Source organism: Phoca vitulina, unplaced genomic scaffold (assembly GCF_004348235.1).
Source record: "Phoca vitulina isolate PV1807 unplaced genomic scaffold, GSC_HSeal_1.0 scaffold14, whole genome shotgun sequence".
Taxonomy (NCBI): domain Eukaryota; kingdom Metazoa; phylum Chordata; class Mammalia; order Carnivora; family Phocidae; genus Phoca; species Phoca vitulina.
The window spans coordinates 12,530,891-12,548,142 of NW_022589717.1; positions in this window are offsets into that span (position 1 = coordinate 12,530,891).

Here is a 17,252-nt window from a genome sequence, read left to right on the forward strand (position 1 = left end):
AATTACACATTCATATATTTCAGGCCAAGAGAAATGTACAATATATATAACCTCTAAAAAAAGTTAAAATCCTAGAGATTGAGAGAAAATTGAGAGTTTATAGTAGGCAGTCTCTAAGAAGATCCCCAATGATCCTTCCTGGTATTCATGTCCTCATGTACTCCCTTCCCATTGAGTGTACACAGGTCTTACTGACACACTTCTAATGAGAAGAATATGACAGATGGAACGTTACACATCATTTACCAAGATTAAGCTAAAAAAGACTGTGGCTTCCATATTGACAATTCTCTAAATCTCTCTCGGATCTTTCATGCTAGGGGAAATAAGTTGCCATTTTGTGAGGAGATCTCCAGCTATGGAGAGGCCCAGATAGCATAGTAAAGAAATGAGGTTCTGAATCCAAAAGCCTGCAAGGAACAGACACATGCCAACAACCAAGTGAGTGACTGTTTAAGCCAGTTCTTTGGCTATTGTCAATCTTTCAACGGATGCAGCATTGGCCAACTGCTTGACTGCAAAATCACAAGAGCTCTTGAGCTAAATGTACCTGGCTAAGCTGCACCCAGATTCCTTGTCCACACACACAGTATGGATAATAAATATTTGTTTTAAGCTGTTAAATTTTGGAAAAATTTGCTACTCAGCAATAGATAACTAATACAGGGTCCATAAAGGACTCATAATTGTGATTGTTTTTGATTAAAATATTTGTTAGTGGGCGCCCGGGTGGCTCAGTTGGTTAAGCCTTCGGCTCAGGTCATGATCCTGGAGTCCCAGAATCGAGTCCCACATCGGGCTCCCTGCTCAGTGGGGGATCTGCTTCTCCCTCTGACCCTCTTCCCTCTTGTATTCTCTGTCTCTCATTCTCTCTCTCAAATAAATAAATAAAATCTTTTAAAAATAAAATAAAAAAATAAAAAATCTTTAAAAAATAAAATAAAATAAAGTATTTGTTAGTAAATATTAAAATATTAAAATATTAATAATAAAATATAATAAATATATAATAAATATATATATTATATTTAGTAATATAATAAATATAATAATAAAATATTAAAACAGTTAAATAACAATAAGTCTGATTTGAATTTACAGTTGTAATTAAAGAGTTAAATTTAAATATTTCTCTTAATGCACATACTATAATCTTGCCCTGTACCCTATGCTTACAGATTATATGTGGAGATACAAGTTTTAATTACTTGAAACTGGTTCTCTTTATCTTATGATTATATAGTAATTGAATTATTTCTACTTTAATGAGCAGTTTTCATCTTTATGCATGCGTTTTGTTCTTGAGAGATTTACTACTTTACTACTTTTTTTGGACATTATACAAATACATGGGCATATTTATATAACAAACACATACACACATATTTATAATGGGACAGTACTTCTTGAGTTTGGTTAAATAATCTGAAATTCAAATTTGAGATTTAGCAATAACAACCATTTGGAAAACTAGTCTCCATATCTTTTTTAAATTAAGGTATGTTGTAATCATTTAATATTTTACATGGAAAGATATTAAGCACATTGAATTATTGCTGTTCTATTAGTATATTTAAATAACTCAATATAGTAACAAGTTTATTCAAAATTCTAAAATATACACTACAAAACCCTAATGGATTTAAGAACTTGTGTGCCAGTTTACTCCCATAAAAATAATAAACTCAATTCAAGAAATATAGGCCTGCCACAAAACATGTATGATATTAATTTAGCATTGCATGGAGTTTCATGTAATAGCTCTATTCTAGATTTTTAGTAATGTGAATTGAGAACAATCACGCTGCACATAGTTATAAGCCTGCATTGCTTCAAATTGTTTGCTATTTTATAGCAGATAATCATTTGTGTAACGTGCATTTTTATTAGTATCTTCTGCATTTGCTATTGTTTAACATTAAAGGAATTAAGAAAATATTTACTCTTATATGTCTCCTCTGCTATTAAATAATCACATCCTATTTAAATATCCTTAAGATATTTGAATATTTAATGATAAAATATTTTTATGACAAAATATGCATTTCATTTAAACACTAATTATAGAGAAAGAAGAACAAAGAAAAAAGTCACATAATGGAAGACTCAGATTGACATTTTTTCTTAGAAAATTATTTAAACTCAACCATAATTACCTCAAACTCTCCCTCCTAATGTATTTCTGACAACATACTCGACAAAGGATATTAAAAATAAAGTTCACATAGTGATTCTTCACCTATGACCATTTAATTAAAGCATTTGAATCAACCTGCAATACTGCATTACATATCTTGTAAATAAAGCCAAGTCCACTGTAATAAAATTTTATAAAAAACATTCTTACTATTTATGTTTTAACCAGAGTTAAATGTTGACATAGGCATTATTTTAATATATTTTCTAACAAGATCCTTTACAAATTGGAAAACTGGATACTAAACAATTTTCTAATGAAAGAAACAGGTAGCCAGTTAATTTTGATTCAAACTTTTGATGTAATAAATAATCTGCAGTTCGTAATGGGGAACATTAGCAATAATTTTTCAAATGTGTTTTGTATTATAACCTTAAAATAATCCAGAGCCACATGGTTGATCCCAAGTAAGCCTATTCAAATACTGAGACAAATGGCAACTACTTTAAGAAACACATGCTTTAAAATCTTAATAACGTTCCTTATTATATATCATTTTTAACCTAAAGGAAAAAAAGTGCTTGGTATAAGTTGAAGATATTTCACTTACTCAAATGTTTAATCAAATTTGAATTTCAAGTAACTATGTAGAGTAAAATTTAATTATAATAACCAGTGAATTAAAATATTTTCCTTTTTTTAAAAAGAACTACATTATTTTAGAATACCTAGACCAAAATACATGTTCTTAAAAATTATTAAGAACACTAAATCCTGAAACAGCTCAGTAGATATGAAGTTGTAGGAAATAAAGTGATAACCATTTGATAGAGTGTATCATTTATTAATTTAATGTGTCCCTAATTGTTATAGTCAGAACCATGGGAATAGAGTTGAAATTTAAAATCTAAAGGAGTCAACCAGGAATTCTGGGCTTAGAACATTATTGGCTTATCAACCTAACTATATATTAAACTTTTTGATACAACTGACTAGGTAGCAAAAGTCCAGAACACTGATTCTATTTCAATAATGAAACTTAAAGATATATTAGTAAGAAGAAAATGTAGCTTTAAAAGTGTTGTAGGCTCTATCTTTTCCATTTTCATCGGTTTAACATAAGCTTTCAAGGTTATAATAATTGTAGCAGGAACAACAGAAGTCACATCTCTAATAGGATTTGAAAAAAGGCAAACAAGAATGTCTCTTTTCTCTGATATCAGATGACCCCAAAATGTGTTGATGATAATTATTTTATAACCAGTGAATATTCAGTACCACTGAGAACTTATTCTGGGCATTAAATCATGCTTTCCACAATTTCTTTTTAGAGATCAATCTAGTTAACAATTGTCTATATCATGTCCTCTCACCACTTCAATTCACAAGCAATAATTTTGGTTTTGTTGAATATCTACCCCAGCCCCTTTTCTTTCTTTCTTTCTTTTTTTTTTGAAGATTTTATTTACTTATTTGAGAGAGAGAGAAGAGGGAAAAGCAGACTCCCCGCTGAGCAGAGAGCCCAAAGTGGGGTGGGGGTAATCCATCAATCCCAGGACCCTGAGATCATGACCTGAGCAGAAGGCAGACGCTTAACAGACTGAGCTACCCAGGTGCCCCTCTCAGTCCCTTTTCAATATACAAGTGATAAATTAAAAGTTTCATAAAAGATTAAATATATTTTAAAAATCAAAAGCATAAAATAAATTCAAAAGCATAAAAAGTAAATTCTTCCTTCTTTATTTGCACTCAATTCCTCAGAAATAGAGAACATTTTTATTATGCCTCTTTTCAGTCATTACTACTGCATTTATTTACATTCATATATGCATGTGCAAAACTCTCTTTTATACAAAATAGATTTTTTATATATTTATATGTGATTATCAGTAAAGTTTCTTGGAGACCTTTGGGTAAAATGTACCTTATTTCATCTTAAAGTTTGTATGGTGTTCCACGAGCACTTTTAATGAACTGTCTTAGTCGACTATAATATACATATAGAAAATGAAACAAATGTTAAATATACAGCTCAATGAACAAATACTAAGTGAACATATTTTTGTAATCACTGTAGATGGATAAAATAGAGAACAATACCAGCTTTCCAGAATCCACCCTCATTTCCCCTTAGGCCTACTAAAGCACTACCTACCCAACCCAATCACAGTCCTAAGTCATACAGAAATTACTTTTGACTACCATTATGTTTGTAAGATTTATTCTTATTATTGAATTTATCAGAATTTAATTCATTTTAATTGCTGAAGTGTACTCCATTACATAAATATATACCTATTTATTTAGCCATTTTATCATTGATGGGCATTTCAGGTTTTCCTAGTTTTAGATATTATGAATAATGCTGCTTTGAAAATTCTTGTACATGAATTTTGGTATCCATTTATAAGCATTGTGTTATGTGCAGGCCTAGGAGTAAAACTGCTAAGTTATAAGATCAGCTTAAGTAGATATTGCCAAAAAGATTTCCAAAGTCATTAATTTATACTCCCTCCAGCATTTTATGACACCATTTGATTCTAACCCTTGTCAACATCTGGTGTTGTCAGTCTTATTAATTTGTAGTCATTCCCGTGACTATATAGTGGTATCTCATTTGGGTTTTAATTTACATTTATTTCATTATTAATGAGGTTGAAACTCTTTCATATAATTTGTAATTGATTGGGCATTTAACCAAGCATACAATTTATTGGGCATTAGGCTTTCTGTATGTATAAATCTATGGTGGGGGGAAGGAGAGACTGTTATCTTTCTTTTCCCAATTGATACAGAAATTCTTTATATAATCTTGTTATGTATTCTTTCTTTTACATGTATTGTTAATACTTTCTTTGATTTTGTAGCTAGCTTAGTCACTCACTTAATGGGTTTTTTGATGAACAGATGTTTAAATTCAATGTACTGTAGTTTAACAATCTTTCCCATTATCATTTTTTTACCCAAATAAGAAAATTTTGCCTACTCCAAGGTCATGATTAATTTCCCATCTTATCTTTTAGATCAATGGTTCTCAAACAGGCATGATTTCACACACACACACACACATACACACACACACACACACACACACACACCTCTCTGGGTACATTTGGCAATATCTGGAGATATTTTTGACTATCACACCCAGGGATTTATGCTATTGACATCTAATGGGTAGAGTTCAGGGATGATACTAAACATCCTACAATGAACTGGGCAGTCCCACAACAAAGAATTATCAAGTCCAAAATATAAATAATGTCACTGTTGAGAAATCCTCCTCTAAATTCCTCTATTTCAACCTTTCACAATGTAGATTAAAAAAAAACAAAAAAACAAAAAACAAAACAAAACAAAAACAAACAAAAGAAAACCTATCTGGATTTTATGCTGTGCTTGGATACTCTTTGTTTTCCCCTATGGATATGCAATCGTTTACTAAGAAGACCTTCCTTTCTTTACTTCTCTGAAGTTTCAACTTTGTCTTAAATCAAGTGTCTGTATATTAGAAGGGGGCTGTTTCTGAACTTCCAGATTTTTTTTTATTTCTCCATTTTTCCAAGCCTATACCAATGACACTGTCTTAATTGCAATAACTTTATAAAAAATACTTTATATGTGATAGTGTACATCTCTAAACTTCTCCTTCTTTAACTCCTCCCCCTCCTCATTTCATTTCTTCTCCCTTCCTTTACCCTTGTCATGTCTCCCCCTTCCTTCTTTTTGAATGCCTTTGTTCTACATTTTCCACTTACTTGAATGTGAATTGTAATATCAATTTGTCACTTCGCTCCACGAAAGCTGGGGTTATAATTGACATTGAACTGTTTCCATAGATCAAATAGGAGAAGTTGATATATTTCAATTAAGAATCTTTCCATGTATATGGTATTGACCTTCATTTAAATCTTCTTCAATTTCTGCCAGGAATGCTTTAGAGTTTTCTTTGTCATGGATTTGCACTTCTTTTGTTATTCCTATTTACATATCTTTGAAATTTTATTTTATTTTTTTAAAAGATTTATTTATTTACATGAGAGAGAGAGAGAGAGAGAGAAGCAGACATCCCACTCAGTGTGGAGCCTGATGCCCATGCCGAGCTCAGTCCCACAACCCTGAGATCATGACCTGAGCTGAAATCAAGAGTCAGACGCTTAACCAACTGAGCCACCCAGATGCCCCAGATCTTTGAAATTTTAAAAATTATATTGAAAATCACCATTTGCCATTGCAACTGTTAAGTGTATTATGTTAGGATATAAAAATATAATTCATTGTTTTTAATATTTTATTTATTTATTTGACAGAGGGAGACACAGCGAGAGAGGGAACACAAGCAGGGGGAGTGGAAGAGGGAGAAGCAGGCTTCCTGCGGAGCAGGGAGCCTGATGCGGGGGGCTCCATCCCAGGACCCTGGGATGATGACCTGAGCCGAAGGCAGACGCTTAATGACTGAGCCACCCAGGAGCCCCAATATAATTCATTTTTATACTGACTTTATATCTAGTTACCTTACAAAAAAATCTCTTATTAATTCTGATATTTCACCTGTACATTCTTTTTAGTTTTCAGTGTATACAACTATCAAGACAAGATAGTAAATACTAAAAGTGCTGTTCCTTCCTTTTTGAACATTGAACATCTTTTTTTTTCTCTTTATTGTCTTGTTGTAGCTTAAAGGTTCTGATCATCAATTCCAGTATGTGTGGGAGGAGTAGTTTCCCCACACCACCAAGCAATTTAGTTTGGGGAAAGAGTGTGAAGCTTCCATGCCCTCCCCAGGTACGCCATTTTCCCCAAATCTCTACATGCTCACCAACTCAGAAGCTCTTTGAACCCTATCTTATTAGATTTTTATGGAGACTTCATTACATAGGCATGGTTGATTAAATCATCAGACATTGGTGATTGATTCAACCTCTAGCCACAGAAATGCCAAAATTTTAGGAGCTCTGTGCTAGAAATGGGGAGGAAGACCCAATCTATGTATCTTTATAAATCACAATATGACATAGCTCTAGTAGAATTCTGAATAGAAATAAGAATGGTCATATTTTTCTTGTTCCTGGTATCAGGTAGAAATTATTTCAATTTTTTAACATCAAATTAGTTATTTGTTAGATTTTCACAACATTTTGTAAATTTTAACATTTCTTCTCTATTTATGATTTGCTGTGTTATTTTAAATTACAAGTGGATTTAGGTTTTATCAAATCCTTTTAAAATATCTAATGAAAGGAGCATGAAGGGTTTTTTAAATCTATTAATGTAATGAATTACTTTGTTGTTGTATATAATTAAAAAGTATTTCTGAACAAAATTCAACTTTCACATGGTATATTATCCTTTTATATATGATGGATGTCTTTGCTCCTTTTAAAAGTATTTGTGAATATATGTACATAAATATCATTCCTTTTAATGTCACATTTGCTATAGAGATTATGCTGGTATGACAGAATGAATTGGAAAGTATTTCCTTTTTCTCATCAGTGGTTGGGTTTATGTATAACTGATCTTACTGCTTCTTAATGTTTGTTTGAAATCATAAGTGAAATTATTTGTGCCTTGAGTTGTCTTTATGAGAAGATTTTAAGTTTCACTTTCTTTAATAGGTATTGGATTAACCATTTTTTTCTTTGTTAGTCCTGTTTTTCTAGGAATGAGCAGTTTTATCTAAATTTTCAGATTTATTGCTATAAAACTGTTCAAAATATCCACTCAGCATTTTTAATTACTATAGTATCTGTAGTGATGCTCCTCTTTAGTATTAATCACTTTTGTCAGCAGTTTATCAATTTTTATGTCTTTTAAATAAATTTTAATAGAAATTACCCTCTGTTGTGTATATTTATCTTTATTCTTTTCTTCCTTCTGCTTTTTTGACTCATGTATCTTTTGTACTTTAACTTATTCAGAGAGATGCTTAAATAGTGGGTTTTTACACTTTCTTCTTATATGTATTTAAGGATATAAATTTCTTCTTAAGCACAATTTAGCCACATTTACTAATTGTTATTTTTTTCTTATAATTCTATTTATTTATTTGAGAAAGAGAGAGAGAGAGAAAGAGAGAGAGCAAGCAGGGGGAGGGGTAGAGGGAGAGGACCTCAGGTAGACTCCTTGCTGAGCATGGAGCCCGACGAGGGGCTCAATCTCATGAACCCAAGATCATGACTGAAACCAAGAGTTGCATGCTTAACCGAATGAGCCACCCAGGCATCCCTTGTTATTTCTTCTTTGATCCAAGATTTTAGAAATGTATAGCTTAATTTATAGACTTAAAAAGATTATCATTTTGCACTTGTTTTCTAGCTCAATTACACTATGATCAATGGGCATATTCTGTAAGATTTCAATGTAAAAATTGTTGAAATTTCCTTTATAGATTTTGGGAAAACAGAATATGCATTTGAGGTTAGTATTTTATATATGTCAGTTAGGCTTTGAGAGCCAAGAGGAAAAATCTAATTATAACTCTATCACTAAAATTGATAATACTCCATTGAAGAGATGAGTACCATGCATGGTTTCTGTCATAACTATTCAATTCTGTCACTGTAGTGTGCAAGCTAGTATAGATGGTATGCAAATAAATGACCATGACTATGTTCCATAAAATTTATGGAAGGTGCTATTTGAGTTTCATATAATTTTCATTTTCATAAAATATTATTCTTTTGATTTTTTTCCAACCTTTAAAAATATAAATACCATTCTTAACTTGTGGATCATACAAAAATAGCTGCTGGCCAGATTTGACCCATAGTTTGTAATTTGTCAATCCCTAATCTATATCTTTACCTACTTATGTCTGTTCTGTACGATTTAAAGAATGCTGATTTAAAACTTCTATTATGATTTTTGACTTATTTCTCCTTTAATTTTGTCAGATTTTCCTTCATAAATTTTAAGGGTATATTTTGGATGCCTAAAAATTTAGATTTATTATATCTTCTTCCTTGGTTGATCCCTTTACCATTAGAAAATGTTTTTGTTTCTCTTTATTAATGCTTTTGCCTTATGTTGTGCTGCTTTGATATTAAACTGCTTTGATAGCTTAACCACCTTCTTTTTGGTTCATATTTGCATGGAATATTTTTTCTATCCTTTTTAGTCTTTTTGTATTCATATTTTTATATTACTTTCTAAGCAACATATAGTTGGACTTTAGTGAAATGCATTTTGACAGTTATTTATTCCTACTATATTGCAACTGAGCACTTGTTTTACATTTAATGTAAATAAGGATACATTTAAGTCTGAATTTGAATTTACTACCTTACTATTGTTTTGCTATTTGCACCAGTCATTTATGTCCCCTTTTTTCTCTTCTTTTACTATCTTTTGTGTTATCGAAGTATTTTACCAATCTATAGTCTCTTCTCTTTTAGTTGGGTTATTTTATTCTTCCCTTAGAATCCTAGAAATTATAACAATAATCTTTGAATTAGAGCAGTCTAATATAAAGCAGTATAGCTATTATTCCCAGACAATGCAAGTTCATTAGAAGATTTAACTCATTTCTTTAAAGATATTTATTTTGTTTTCTTTCTTCCGTTGTTTCTGCTGAACTGATACCTCTCAGTCTTACTATTCTGTGAAATATGTCTTTATTTTTTTTTTTTTAAGTGGGTTGCTTAGTTTCCCTGTCTTTGTTTTTTTTTTTTTTTTCTATGATGTGTTTAGACATGTTTTCTGTTTATTCATTCCACTTGGGGTTTATCAATCTTTTCAATCTGTGGCTTAATATCTTTCATCACTTTCAGAAAATTTGGGCTAGTTTCTTCTCTCATATTGTCACTGCCCATATACTTGCTTCTATCCTTCTGGGTTTCCAAACAAATGTTAATACTATGTTTGTTATATTCAACTTCTTCTTTTCTGTATTTTACATCCATGTCTCCATCTAAAAATTGTCTATCATCATATATACTGATAATATAATCCTCTTTTCTTGCTGTTTCTAATCTGCTGTTAAGCCTTTTCTTTAGCTTTCAATTATAGGTTTTTTTTTTTTTCCAGTTTTAGAATTATCACTTGATTTTTTTTTAAGCTCAGTCATGAACATGACACCTTGATCCCGTTTTCTTTATATACTAACTACATTTTAAAATAAGTGTTTTGATAACTCCAATATTGGGTTACCTGCAAGTCTAATTTTTATTTTATATTTTGTAAATTTGGCCCCATCTCCTACCGTTCCTGAAAATTGTTTATTGTATACTGAGCACTGTGTATATAAGATTGTATATTTGAAGCTTAACTGAATTGTCATCTTCCAGAGAGTATTTATTTTTACTTATAGTAAGCAATTAGAGTAAGGATATATCTCCTTTTCAATCTGAAGTAAAATTGTTTTAAAAGTTGGTCTATTTCTTCTTTGTGATTGCTCCTACTCTGTTCCTCTAGGGTTCTACTTGGGATTTTTAATAAGACTTTTCCTCCTTGGTTTAACCTCTAATTTTTATCTAAACCAGGCCCATTTACCATCTTAGTTGTTGTTTCCTGATTGCTTCTTTCTTGGATGCTTATGAATTGGATAATGTCTTGAGGAAAAGGTAGTACAGAAATTTGGAACCACTTCAATGTACCTCCTTTCTGTCAAAAATCAAGTGCAGAGCGCCTGGGTGGCTCAGTCGTTAAGTGCCTGCCTTCGGCTCAGGTCATGATCCCAGGGTCCTAGGATCGAGCCCTGCATTGGGCTCCCTGCTCGGCGGGAAGCCTGCTTCTCCCTCTCTCACTCCACCTGCTTGTGTTCCTGCTCTCACTATCTGTCTCTTTGTCAAATAAATAAATAAAATCTTAAAAAAAAAAAAAAAAAAATCAAGTGCAGCCAGCTCTTGAATGTAGTCGTGAACACTAAGTTTGTCTCTGTCCTAAGAGGCTGTTGAAAGCTCAGCTAAGTTCCTTAATCCTTGTGTACTACTTTCTGTTCAACTTTTTATCCACTTAGTGCCAAGCCACATTTAATTGACAAATACCTTGAGGGGAAATTGCCATAGGATGCTGGGCTCACCTCAGTCTGTTTCCTTACTCTTTGGGACCCTAGTTCCTCAAGTCCTGACTTGCTTGCTTTCTTCATGCCTAAAACACATGTACTTTGGTATATTTTTCTGTTTTTGTATTTGTACTTGGGGAGAAGGAATGATAATTGTTCCTGAAAGTTAGCCCAGTGGTTTTGCCATGTAAGTCTACTACATATAAGTCTACTATACTATTCAACCAACAGATTGAACAGATTTTACAATTCTCAATTTCTTTTCATGGTATAAAGGGAAAATTCCCTTAAGAGAACTAAAGATAATTTATGGGCAAGATTTTGAGACCCATTCTCTAAACTTATCTTTATACTTCCCAGAAAATTTCTATGACTAGGAAAAATAAATTTCTATCAATCCTGAGACCAAAGAAATAAAAACTGACCATAAAGAGAATCTGGGATAATTTAATAATAAGCCAATGCTGACAGCATTAGCTAAAGAAACTGTCAATGACCAAAATCTATTCTGTTGGTTTTAGAGGCAGGAGCAAGCTACTGATTTATGAATACCTACTAGAATTATCTTGGCATCAATACTGATTATAATTGAGCTGGGACAATCTAGATATCATGATTGTTCTCTAGTACCAGATAAGTGTCTTTTTATTCAAGTATGAATAAATAAAAATATGTCTTGAGGATCATGTGTTAAAGTTTGATATTATTATTGTTGTTCCTCCATAAATGCATGCACTATAGGATGTAAAAATAACTGAACAAATATTTGCTCTTTATTTCACCATCACAGAATATAGCTGTGATGAGAAATGTCAGCCAATAATTTAAGCAGTGTTGTCAGAGGCAGTAAAAAAGAGATGTGAGCCTTTGTAATATTGTTTCAGTATGTAAAAATATAAAACTTGAGAAACTTAAGAAATAGCGACACTATAGAAAAAATTTAAAGTGACAGAATGATAAAAAAAGAATATTAAAATATAAGGAAAGCAAATGATAAATATCAAACAAAAGATATGGTTTTCCCAAAACTAAAACAGAGCAAACATTGCAGATTAACAAAGCATGAATTAATTGTGAAAAAAATTTTGTCAATATTCAGATTTACTTACTTTAAAAAAGTAAATTAATGTTAAAAGATTCATATATAAATTGTAATTACATATAACTTTATAAGCATCAATTCAAAAATAGAAGTATCTTTAAAAAAACAAAAATAGGAGTATCTTTGTTCTTAAATTTCTCACTGTATGATTAATAATTATATTATAATAATATATATGATATGATATTATGATATATTACATTATTTTGCCTGCCATGATTTCTTTTTTTTTTTTTTTTAAGATTTTATTTATTTATTTGAGAGAGAGAATGAGAGCACATGAGAGGGGTCAGGGTCAGAGAGAGAAGCAGACTCCCTGCCAAGCAGGGAGCCCGACGCGGGACTCGACCCAGGGACTCTAGGATCATGACCTGAGCCGAAGGCAGTCGCTTAACGAACTGAGCCACCCAGGAGCCCTGCCTGCCATGATTTCTATCTCTTCCTTAGGAAGCAGACTCTATTTACCTAAGCCATAGTGCCATGTAATTAAGGCTGGGCCAACAATGGTCACTCACATTTCCATCCTCAGTGATAAGTTTGAGAGTATTCCTGACCCAAGCTGAGCCACTGCTTTTCACTTTCAACAATTTCAATCATGAGTGGACATTCTGGATTGTAAAGTTCTGAATTCACAGTGTACCACAGAGAGGAATTTTGGAGACTCTGGCTGCAGGTTTCTCCAAAACTGCCTGATCTCTGTCTTTTGCAATATTTGTCTTAGATAATCTGTTCTTTAAATCTTTGAGCTGCTCCAGGATATTGTTCAATAAACCTATACAATCATTTACATATATGTGTGTGTGTGTATAAATAACTATATATGTATAGTTTTAAATAAATTTATCTTACATTGGTAATCAATTAAATTAGATTGTGTGGCTAAATCTAAAAAATTAAAAAGTCTTAGCTACCTCAAAGGTGGATTACAGGCAAAAAACTCTTATTTCTCCTCTTTCTCTTCACAATCTATTCTACACACAACAGTCCGTTTGATCCAATTAAAATATAAGTTTAATTATGCCAAACCTATCTTCAAAACCATTGTTTGGCTTCTCCTACTATTCAGCAAAAAAATACAAGGCTGTAAAAAAGGTTTATAAGACCCTACACAGCCTAGGCCTTTATTATATCTCTGATTTCATCTCTTATTATTATTCTGCTTTTTAATCCACTAAAGCCACCTTGGTCTTGTTGCTGTTCCTTGGAACATGCTTCAGGACTTTGCATAAGCTATTTCTTCTGTGCAGACATTTCTATTCACAGTTATCCATATCGCTTATTCCTGGACCTCCTTCAGATTTGTGCTCAAATATCAAAAAGGTCTAATTTGAGCATCATAATAGTCACTGTCACAATATTTTTAAACTCTAACATTTCATTAATTTAAAATGTACCAAATATAAAGAGTCCAAAAAGCTTTGAAAAGGATAAATAAACAAAAAATGAGAATTAAAAAAAAAAAAAAGAATACCTTAAGAAAACGTGAATGGAAAAAAAAAGAAAAAAAATGCATGTATACTTTTTGCCATCCTTTAGTCTTTCTTTTACCCTTCTCCAACAAATTGGGACTCTATATCTCATGTACTTAAGAGAGGAAAACTTTAAAGGCAATTGGATCTAAGCTTCAGACTAGTACTAATTCCTGGGAACCCGGACTTTAAATGAAGTTCACTGTACAGAATGAGTACTATGAGGAGGAAAGTGATAACTTAAATTCTAACAAAATTTGTCTCACATTAATTACAGTGAGTTTCTGAATCCAATGTGGTCATTTTATCAATTCCTGAGTGGAAAAGTAGAATGGGATATTTAGTACATAGTAGCACTCCCACGTTGGCTACTTAACTTTTGGAGTCTAGTTAACTTATGACAGGAAAGATATACTCATGTGCATAATAATAAAAACAATAAAATGTTATTTTCCATCCCTGTGGGAATTAAAGATTTTTGCCAACTTCAAAAACTTGAAAGATGCCAGCCCTGTGATTCATAGCATATCCCTATTCTTTCAACTACTTTAATTACTGCAAAATACTAATAAATCTTTAATAATCAATTACTGTAAACTTATTTAAGAAATCCAACTGTGCCAGCTATCCAGATACATTCTACTTATTAAAGCATGCAAATACATGCCTTAGCAACTGGTATGCTTTTATTGATCTAGCAATTACATTTTCCATGGAACACAAATTAAAACAGAGTAAGTTGCTTTCAGCACATGAATATCTGTGAGACATCCTTCTCTGCATTCAGCTGGGAAAGCACTCTGTTTTTATTTTATAATTTTATTTTATTTTTTTTTTACCTTTTGACCCTCTTCTAGTTTTAAATGACTCTCTTGATTAGGTTAGGCCCACCCTTTTGCCCTATAATAGTAGTGAGATCTCCTCTTCACAAGTTCCACCCACACTAAGAGCGATAGATCATACAGGGCACGTACGTAACTTGTGGGAATTCTGCAGACCTCAGCATGTTTGCATTTTTCCCCTAAAGTGAAAGCTGCGTTGTTCCTTAAACACACATCCAAAAAAGTTGTTCTACTATTACCATGTACTCTGTTATTTGAAAATCTTTCAACATTTACTAGAGTTCAGAGAAAAAGAAAGCAATTGAGCTGGTCAAGACTAGACTCAATAGCTCTACCACTCTTTCTTTATGACCTAACAGACCCAATGCTGAGAGAAGTGTTGATGGCAGATCAGTATTAAGTAGGACACACTGATAAGACTATGATAGCAAGTAATCCTGAGTTTTGGATTTTTTAAAACTGTCTCTTTAACAATTCTAAATATTCTAATTTAAACAAAACAAAACAAACAAACAAACAAAACTCCTAAAAATAATACTTGTCCCTTCAGGGAAAATTGAATATGTTGACTTGGGACACCCAAGTGCATCATGTTCTCAGTGCTTTTCAATCTGCCTAACCATACATTTGGGCATGAATAGGAGTATTCCACCATTATGTGCCAATGTATATGTGAAAGTCCCTAGCCCCCTCTAAAGGTGCCAGTGAGTTATATGAGTAGGTTTATCACAGTCTCAGTATACCATCTCCTCTCAGAGGAACTCCCCTCTCCTCAAACTCAAACTATAAGGGATAATTAATAACTGTATGAGTAAAAATTAAAAAAATTATAAATATAAAAATTAATACATACATGTTTCATTCTGTAAGTTGTCATTACTCAGAAATAGACAACTTTGACTTCCTCTCTTAGGACTGGCCTTGACCACAAGTGGAAAAGGAAAATCCTCATAAGAAGTAGAATTTTGAATGTGACGTTTAGTCGGTTTAAAAGGTGTGATGCCTGGAATCAGACTCTATGCTGATTTCTGGGCACTGGGTAATGGTTTGGTTGGATAACTTGAAGAAAAAAGGATTAAATAATTGCTCACTAAGCACAATATGGATAAATCTCACAAATATAATATTGAGCTAACAAAGCCAGGCACACACACACCAAAAAAACAAAAAACAAAAAACAAAGCAAAACAAAAATAGCCAAATTACAGAAACAGTCCAAGTGCCCATCGAATAATGAATGGATTACTCAGCCATAAAAGAATGCAATCTTGCCATTTGCAACAACATGGGTGGAGCTAAAGAGTATTATACTATGTAAAATAAGTCAGAGAAAGATAAATGCCATATGATTTCACTCATATGTGGAATTTAAGAAACAAAACAAATGAACAAAGGGGGAAAAAAGAGAAAGGGAGACAAACCAAGAAACAGAATTTTCAACTATAGGGAACAAACTGATGGTTACCAGAGGGGAGGGGGGAGGGGGGAGGGGGTATGTGTAAACTAGGTGAGGAGAATTAAGGCATGCACTTGCTGTGATGAGCACCAGGTGATGTATGGAAGTGCTGAATCACTACATTGTACAGCTGAAACTAACACTGTATGTTAACTAATTGGATTTTAAATAAAATCTTAAAAAATATAAAATTTAAAAAAATCTATTTGATTGTATTTATAGAAAATTCAAAACCACACAAAACTAATCATGGTAATAGAAATCAGGAGGGTTGCTACTCTTGTGGGTATTGAAACCAGAAGAAAGTATATCGGGCCTTCTGAAGTATGTGCAATGTTCTATTTTATGATCTCAGTGCTGCTTGTACCGATGTGCCCAGTCTGTGAAAATTCATTGAGCTGTGCCCAGATGGTTTGTGTACTTTTATGAATGTATGCTATTATCAAATAAAAAGCCAAATAATTTCAGTAAATAATTAATCTCAAGAATTTTTTTGGAAGAGCCCTATAGTAGGACCTCTAGGAGTAGGCCCAGCACATGAAAATGCATTTGTTCCAACTGTAGAAAAATACCTTCATAATCAGGCATACAGGATAACAGACTTTTTAGATATTAGCTATCTTCTTTCCAATGTAGACCAAAACTTACAGAATGAGCTCATGATTAAAACGTGCATGGTGGCAAGAAGGAAATTAAAAAAAAAAAATAGCTTTCCTCTTCTTAAGGTGACCTAGCCACAGACACTTATGAATGTGAGTTACCAGAAAAAATAATTAAGTTTTATTCCTCAATATATCTCCATGCTTCAGGTGAATAGTCCGCTACATGGTGGCCTCCAGATGCTTACATTAGAACCCTTTCATGGCTGGGGGTTGTGGTGAGTTTTTTTTGTTTTGTTTTGTTTTTTAATCAGACAGAAAGTTGTTGTAGATGTGGGTTTTATTTTCAGACTCTAAGCATGCTTGCTCAAGAACCTCCAACTTTGGACTAACTAAATGCTTCAAAACTTATCATTCTATTCCACAAGCCCTGTCTCCAATTGAAATAAAAGAAACAGTGTTTTGAAACCATTCATTCTGCTACTCCAATGACAGAAGCAACTGGTTTTATTAAAAAATTAATGCAGATTCAGCTGTAGTTCCAGGAGAGACAACATCCATGAAGCTGGCCTTTCTGTACAATGATGTGTATAATCTAAACCCATGACAAAAATACATTGCCCTCCTTTCCTTAACCAGAATG